Raw genomic sequence first — 9,181 nt, 5'->3', positions numbered from 1 at the left:
TTCTGTTTAGATCTTCCACCCACGTCTTGATTTTTTCCTTGATTTTTTTACTTCTTTATGTATTCTGAATATTAATCCCATCAGAAGAGTAGCTGGCAAAGTTTTCTCCCGTTCTGTAGGCCCTCCATTCTATGAACCAAATATCAAACTGGGTGGTCCTGTCAGGTCATTGGGAAGTCAGTGTGGACCCCATTGGAAAAACCTACAAGACAAAGGGAGAGCTTGAGTGAGATGTTTTCAGAGACAACATTTATTTAATTATTATTATGTGCCAAATTCCTCACAAGGTTTGTGTCTCCATTTCACAAATGAATCAAAGACACTTAGAAACAATAAATCCTCAAGGCTGAGTGAGGCCAGGAGGAAGTTAGGCATTGCCCAGACTCATCTGGTTCCAATGCCTGTTTCTTCACCATGGTTTTATTAGGACTCAGTCTCCCATAATGTTAGGCAGCCTGCAGGAGGCGCTGGAGGAGAGAGGGAAGAAGGGAACAAAGGATGAGCTGCACCAAAAGTTAAAGGTGGAAGGGGGAAACCACCCATCCAAATGTAAAAGGTCTCCACTAAAAAGCAAGAATCTCCTTCCCCACTAAATCGCTTTTGTTTTCATCTCATGCTTGTCTACATTTTCAAAATTTCTCCGATGAGCACATGAACACGTATTACAAATAGCAACCACTATTGTATTAAAATGATGGCGGGGCGGGGGCATATTTGAAGAGTATTTAAGCAGAGGGATCATAGTTCTTAACATTCTGCTGGTTAGAACCCTTCATGTTACCAAGAAGGAAGCCAAGTCAGTAAAATCATAAGCAACTGGCTCAAAAGCAAAGTGGATTGAGAGATGAGGTCTGCACCTAGCAGGTGCTCTCTTCCCTGTGCTGTGTTCTGCTGAATTTTTTCCAAGAAGAGAAGCAACAGGATGCAAGCAAAAATTCTGGAAGATTCCTAGAGTGGCAAGATGGGAGGCAAAAAGGAATTGGAAAAGGCTGTGAGGAGACACACTTGACCTCAAAGCTAGGGGGTGGGGTTTAATGGAAATGAGAAGTGAAGAGGAAAATTTGGACCATACTGAAGGAAAGAGTGTAGAACCTGAAAACTAGGTTCTAGGGATGGCTAGAATGTGAAAGGCTAAATGGATGTGAGATTCATGTTCTGGAAGGGACGTGTAATGCACTGCCATTGACCTTCCCAACTGTCTGTGGCCCAGATGTTGAACTCCAGGTCCTGAACACCAACAGCGGAGCGCCGCTCCTCGCTGGTTCCCTGCCTGCCTCCCCTCACATAGATCAGCATGTCGATCCAAGGTTCTCAGTCTCTGTCTCCTCAGTAATATATTTGGTATTACATGCACAATGCACTACTCAAATTTTTATAAAACCCAAAAAATTTTTTCATGAAAGGAAAATGCTTTACAACATTTAATCGTTGCTGCTATGAACAGGAAGTTTTTTCACTGTGGGAAGTGACCTTATCATTTCTATTTCCTTGCCATTACTTTGTGTTTGGGTCTTCTGAGCGCCTCTCTCTGGGATCCTCTCCACAGTCCTCCTGCTGTCTGTGACCCTTCACTAGACAGCACATCGGAACACACGTGAGGAAGTTTCCCAAGAAAAATCAACTTTACTTCACTTTATTGAAAAAACTCAGAAGCATTGAATCTTTCACTGTTGTTATAACAAATTACTTAGGAGAGACAATGGCAAGACATCATAGCTTTAGTAGCCAACCAGCCCTGTCCACTTAGGGATCCTTAACTCCCTAGTCCTGTTCTGACCACCTGACCACAAGGGAGCAAGGCCTCACATGGACCCTACCCTAACCTCTGTTCTTTTCCTGCTTCCTACCTACTGAGATCCCTGAATGTAGTGAATACTCTGGACTGCCTGGATTCACCTTGCTGATCAAAACCTCTGGTTTTCTTCTGTCAGCTCTTTTGACCTACCTGATCCTCAATCGTCCCTTACATTCCATCTTGGACCAGGATGACATGGTAGAAAACCTTTATGATGTGCCATATTGCTTATTCAATATCCCCTTCTACAAAGTCATTAATAAAATTATAAGCAGAAAACACAGATAGAAGTAATTAGTTCTAGCGTTCTACAGAACAGTGACGGAACTATATTTCACAATCACCTCTTCCATATTTTATAAATAACTAGAAGAGAGGTACTCAGAGGATCCAAACACAAAGTAAATGATAAGGAAATGGAAACATCAATTACCTTGATTTGATCAGTACACGTGATGGACATGTGTTGAAATATCGCACTGCACCTCATAAATATGTACGATTATTACATGTTAATCAGCAGAAAATTTTTTAAATGTTTAAGAAGATAAAAATATTAACTATCGTAATTTGCTCATTACACTGTATGTACTGAACACATTGAACACAGTAACCCACAAGTTTGTATAATTAAACCAATATTTTTTTAAAAAAATTAAGTACATATTTTTAGAAGACAAAAAAATGACAAGAAGGGATAGGAAATGGCAAAAGAAAGACACGAGGACAGAGACGCTAAAGCTACAAAATGACAATGAGGAGTGACAGAGAAAGGAAACGATAATGCTCACAGAAGAGTAATTCCACAGGCCACAGCTCCTTCCTCACTTCACATCCCCAGGGTCCTTCCCATAGGTCGTACAAGTTGAGCATCCCCAACCCAAAGTTCCAAAATCCAAAATGTTCCCAAATAACTCTTCTGAGTGCCAACATGATGCCACAAGTGGAAAATTCCACTCCATGAAATTTTGTTTCATGCAAAAACATTATTTAAAATATTATACAGAATTACCTTCAGACTATGTGCATAAGGCATATATGAACCCTAAATGAATTTAAGTCTCTGTTTGGACTTGGTATATATGTCAATTATGTGTATGCATATATTCAAACAAAAATTAATCTGAAACACTTCTGCTCCCAAGCATGTTGGATAAGGGATACTCCACCTGTACTCTTGCTTTTCTCCATAAGAACTTGTCATTTGGACTCCAGGCTGCCAGTATGCTTCCAACAGTTCTTCTCTCACTTTACTTCCCAGAAAAAATAACTTGGTGAATGATGCATAGTTCAGTTACCTTTGTCCAAACACATTAGCAACTTTCCTAGGCTTAATCCTGACCAACAAGTCAATAATTCCACACAATAAGTTCCTACCCAATAAGCCCTGTCTCATACAGAAATACCATTGAAGATATAGGATTCCTAAGAAAGAGTATTCTTTTTCACAGAAAAATTCTGACTTTCAGATTTGGAATTTGATGGTCTTCAAACAGATGCTCCACAAGGAATTTGAAAATACACAGCCAAAAATAGTTAAGAAGTCCCTCTATTGCTAATATTACATTATTGTTTCCTAAAGAGAAAATAAGCCGGGTAACAATTCATGAAACCTTACAAGACCTGTTGAAGTAATGACTATATTTTCCCAAATGAAATGACCTCAGCATGGATACACTAATGGGAGGAGGAAGACAAAATATTTGAATTTGGGATGGTCTTGGGAGGGTGTAGGGAGGGAAGTAAATGGCTGTGGTATCCGTAGTCTGGGTGCATTTCCCCAACCATTACACAGGAAGAAATTCCATGGTATATAATCATTACTGTCATTTCCCTCAACTGTTGAATTAACACTTCAGATTTCCACTTTCCATAATCTTTAGAGGAGGAATCCATGTGTACTCTCCCCCTGAATTATGTAATTTGTAGCTTGAAATCAGCCTTGCCTTTTTTCTCCTTTTATTGATTTTTATGTCTAACCAGATTTTTCAGGCAATCTTTAACTTGATTCTGATTCATGGGCCTAAAGCCACAGAGTATCATGATTTAGGTGCCCGGGAGACCCAATCGGAGATGAAAGGGGACAAGAGTCACACACCAGTTTGAAAAGCTTTGCAGTTGTGTTCTGTCTGATCAGCAATAACGTATGTTCACTTTGAAAGAAAATGAACATTTAACTGAAGCTAATAGAAAAATAAAAACACTTTTTAATGAGGGAAGAGTCATCTCTTGCAAAATGCCTCCCAAATCACAAGTTACTTTCTTAATTGTTAGATAAAGGCCAATTAATTGAGGGAAAAAAAACGAATTCATTACTGGACCTTAGAAATAAAATGATCTTTGTCATTTTACAGATGTATAAAATGAGGTCAGAAGGAAAATCCCTCTTGCCCAGAATGTTTATGTGAGTCAAGGATTCAGAACTGCCTCCCACCAGGCTTGTTTGGTGCCTCCTACTCCAACGACCTGCCTCTTCACTCAATGCTTGTTAAACATCGACCATACAGCAGATCCTAGTAACCACGATGGGGTTGCCACTGAGAGATTTTTTTGAACTAATAGAGGAGAGAAACACAAAACCACCAACCCTGTGAGGATGATGGGCTTTCAGCCCAGAGGGTCCCAGCAAAGAACCCTATTGATAAGGCTGTTGGTTGTATATTGGATAAAGGCAGTGAGGGGCGCCCAATCACCGAGCTGATGCTTACAAGAGAAGAGATGGAGTCCAGAAATATCTAGCAGGCAAAATCAACAGAGTTGCTGATTGATTGGAGGCGTGAGTCTAACGCAAGGCAAGTTCTGTGTGCATTCCAGACTTTTTCCTTGTGAATGACTAGTAACCAAATAAGTCTGTAAGGAGGTAAATACACAACAGAATGCAAATTGTGGAAGTAACAGAGGACTACACACAAAAGCTCTCAGAAGGAAATGAAGAGAGAGTTCCTCCAACTGTAGAAACTGGAATTCTCCCTGATGGAAGTGATGTCGAGATGGAGCCCTGGAATCTTAAGTAGGATTTGAAGGGGTGGCTGGGAGGGCAAGGCATTCTGGGTAAAGGACTGGCTCAACCAAAGAGAGACAGGGAGTGGGGAATGGAGAATTGCCCAATGCAGCTGAAACAGGACGGGGAGGGTAAGGGCTGCAGGAGGCATGGCTAGAAAGGTGGCCCACTTCCAGCAGGCAAGGATTTCAGTTGCCTTCCAGGGTGAGGGAGAGAGTGAAAGCCTCTGAGCAGAAAACTGGCAAGATCAAGGAAGAGATTGCAAAGACACTTCCTCAACTTTTTTTCATACTGAGTCTTATATCATTTTCCCAAGCATAATTCTATGGCTTTGGAGGCTCGAAAATGAATAAAAATTAAATTAAAATCCTTTCTACATTCCTCTAGCTGGCCTCTGTCCAAAAAGGGCAGATGGAAAGAGGTGGGCATGGATAACGCTGCCCTTCCACAATGCATGTTGATCAAGCTGCCCCGTGGAGCTTCTGAGGTGAGTCTCAGATCAGCTGATGGCACCAAAGAGTGCTCAGTGACCAGAGAAAATGTCCACCCTTAGAGGAAAGGGAGAGCTTTCCGGAGAAGCTGGGTGAGAAACCAGCCTTCTGGAGTCCCCTCACAAAGGGGATTTTCAGGTAGAGAGAGGGTGTGGGACAGAGGGATATATCACCTTGCACCTGGCAGACCCAACCAGTTCTCAGGAAGGAGCTGGCCAGTGAACAAGTGCTGGAGGGGCTGAGCAGACTTTCTCCACCATTCAGAGCGACCTCATGGAGTTGAATTGCACCCAGCCAGTTGGCACGGAACTATGCAAGTGAGAGCAGGATTACAAAGGAAAGGGATGAAGTATGGGGAGTGAGAGAAAGCTCCTGGGCTCCTGCAGGAGGGACTGCTATAAGAGCTAGAGGCACAAACCCTGGAGCCAGAGCCCATGGTGCTTACTCGAGCCATACTCAAACACCCAAAGTCTGGCATCCTCAAGGCCACAGGCCAAATGGAATTTATCCAATCTCTCTTCCTCAGTTTGGGACTCCCAAGGACAAGGACCACCAGAACTTACCTGGACTCTGTTATATAATCGACTACAAGGTAGACAGACTAGCTAGACAGAGAGCAAGAGGGAGGGAGGTGGGCAGGAAGGCCCCAAACAACCAAGCAGACAGATTAATGTCCACTACAGGTGACTGTAGTGAACTATAAGTAAATTATTCTGCTGTAAGCCCAATTTTAAAGGTGTATGTATATGTGTAAATATGTGTGGTATATATGTATATATGTGTATGTTATATGCATATATATGTATGTGTGTAGTGTGTGTGTATGTGTGTATATACAATTTCTGTTCCTTCCGTAGGGATTGTTAGTTATAATAAAGTACTTTGTGTACTTGACAAAATGATTAACTTATGCCATATCTTAATCTCTTTTTCCTCCCTAACCTTGTTTGGGAGTGGTTTGTTTCAGGACTTTATAAATTTATGGGAATATATGCTGAGAACCCTGTAGTGGAGATCTGGAGTTTCTGCACCAACCCCTGCATCTACTCCTTGTACTCTGGCAACTGTGACCCAGTTTTCTTTCATGGAAACCAACTTGCCCTAATTTGTAGAACTGTAAATCAGCATGACATCCCTTCCCCTCGCTGAGGGGTTAGGCGCATCATCAAGGCCAGACAGAGTCAGTGCTCTCTATAGTTCTTGCTCTCACTCTCTTAGTGTCTCTCTCTCTCTCCCTCCCTCCCTCCCTCCCTCTTTCTCTCTCTCTCTCTCTCTCTCTCTCTCTCTCTCTCTCTCTCTCTCTCTCTCTCTCTTCCAATTTTGTCATCAGCAGATTGATGCAAAGAAGGAAATTATCAGAGCTTGATTACAAATAGACATCTGCTTTATTATTTTCATTCAAAATAATGCATGCCCATTTAAAAAGCAATTCCATGTCACTCCTGAATTGGAAGTTAAAATTGTTAGCAGCAACGTGGACAGCCGAAACACAGAAGGAGGAGCTGAGGTGTGTTCCACTGAATAGGGTAAGCCAATTCTTTACCATGGAGAAATCCATGCTGGGAAATATGGCCACTCCTCTCCTTTCTTCCACCCTTCTCCTGCCTTAAAATCTGTGATATAAACCAACAAAGGCTCAGTCACTGATTGTTAGATGGGGCTGGGGAAAGACATACAAAAATGAAAGTTATAGCCCTTCTCTTTTGTATTCTTTCCTACTACATATCAGGTGCTCTATGTATATTGTGTGGTTTGGTATGACAAACTCACGATGCAGGTCATTTTATGCTCATTTCAGAATACAGTTAGGGAAATAAAGCCTAGGGGAGGAACTAATTCCCTAGTTGTGTTCTCAAATGAGTGCAGCATACCATGGAAATAATTCCATAGTAGATGGAGTTGTTTAGCCAATCCCCTAGGGTTATTCTTTAGAATATAAGTGTGCACTGTGTTCATCACTTATTTTTAAAACTTAATCATACCAGGCACTATATTAGTCAACTTTCCATCACTATAATGAAATGCCTGAGGCAATTAATTGATAAAGAAAAAAGGTTTATATTAGCTCATGGTTCTGAAGAGTCCAGCCCATGACTGAATGGTCTCATTGCTTTGGATCTCTTACAAGGCAGCACATTATAAAAAAGAGCACATAGCAAAACAAACTGTTCACTTAATGAGCCAGGAGGGAAAGAAGTACAGGAAGAGGCTGGGGTACCAAAATTCTCTTCAAGAGCATAGCCTTAATTACCTAAGGACCACCTTCTAGGCCCCACCTCCTAAAGGTACACAGTACCTCCCAAAAAGCACCACCCTAGGGATCAGGCTTCTGGCCCACAGACCTTCAGGAGACACTTATCCAAGCACTAGTATAGACAAAATGACTGAATAATAACACCAGGTGAGATAGAAAATTAACTATCCAGTACTCAAAGATTAATATCAAAGGCAACAGCGTTCACTGGGCTGAAGGTCACACATGAATCACATGATGTCCTTATAAATGGCCTATATTGTAAGCAAAATAGCAGGCTAAAGTACTTGCTGGGCATGGATATACTATATGGGCTTGTCCTCCAATGGAACCCTATACTTCCCAGGGTCACAGAAGGATGCATCCTACAGCATTTGGGAGCTGGGCCCGAGAGAGAATGGCAATGGAAAGAGCAGGCCTGTTTCCTTAAGGAAACCGAAAAGTGCCGTCTTTTGGCTCATTGATTTATCCCTGCAGGAGCTCCCTGTCAATTAGATCCTACAGCCCTATTGTTTGCTAATTTGGATCCTCCAGCCTTCCTGGTGACAGCCTTCCTCCTGACATCCTTCCACTCACCTGCATGAATCAGATGGCCTCAATTTCTGTTGCTTGCAACCAAACACCCTACATTCTAGCAGCCCCAAATGAGAACTAAATAAACAAAACATCAGGCTGCAAATGGCCATGCCAGTCACATCCAGGATGTGCAGTGGTCTTCAGGGAGTAGAACCGTTAAGGCCCTACAACATCCTTGTTTCAATCAAGAACCTTTTAATGAGCACCCACTATGTTCAGTATCCCATAACAACAATTTTCAGAGCAAGAGAGAATGCAAAAAATGATTTTTTCCTGTACTATCTACCCTGTTCTTAAACATTTCCTTCAATTTACAGGGCCCGCAGGAGCCATTGGACTGGTTATGTTTCAGTCCGTTTTCCCTTGATTTAGTATTAAATAATTCCCTAAAACTTGCTAAGTGTGGCAACCTGCTGTTTTGATTGTTGTTACCCTCCTGTTCCAAGATTTTGGAACACATTTTCTTGGAGGCCGAGTTGAACAAACACAGACTACCTAAGGGGCTAGCATGAGCAGCACAGAACTGAAGTGATTATAGTGGAAAAGAAAGCAGAGGGGAAAAAAACAATATAATATGCTTTTGAGCATTTGTGTCTAACCCAAGTAAATGGAGCATGTTAAAAGGAACAGGTATTTAACATTTTTAATGATTGTCATAATATTAGCTTCAGCTTCTGGAGTGCCCAAAGTGTACCAATAGTTATTTCAGGTTCTTTTCATCTATTTTTATTTCATTTAATCCTGGTGAGAAAGCAACTCGGAGTGGCCAAGTGCTGTGCCCACTACCTCACAGTCATGGAGTAGGAGAAGCAAGGATTTAAATCCAGGTATTTCTAATTTCAGAGTCGATGGGTTTGTCCAGCTTTCCCAGTAGTGACTTTTTGAGCTGTGTAGTACCTCAAAGGGGTCCACTCAACTCTGTCCCCTTATACTCAAGAACACTGCAACTCAACGTCAGAATAAGAACTAGGACTCGGGTCTCTGGAACCCCAACCCATTTCCCCTTCTACTACCTCACCCTATAAGAAACTCTCTCTTGGAGCTGGGGTGTAACTCAATGGTAG

Source organism: Marmota monax, unplaced genomic scaffold (assembly GCF_021218885.2).
Source record: "Marmota monax isolate L192 unplaced genomic scaffold, Marmota_monax_Labrador192_F-V1.1 WCK01_AAM20220418_F8-fsc00005, whole genome shotgun sequence".
NCBI classification, from domain to species: Eukaryota; Metazoa; Chordata; class Mammalia; order Rodentia; family Sciuridae; genus Marmota; species Marmota monax.
This window is presented reverse-complemented; position numbering follows the sequence as displayed.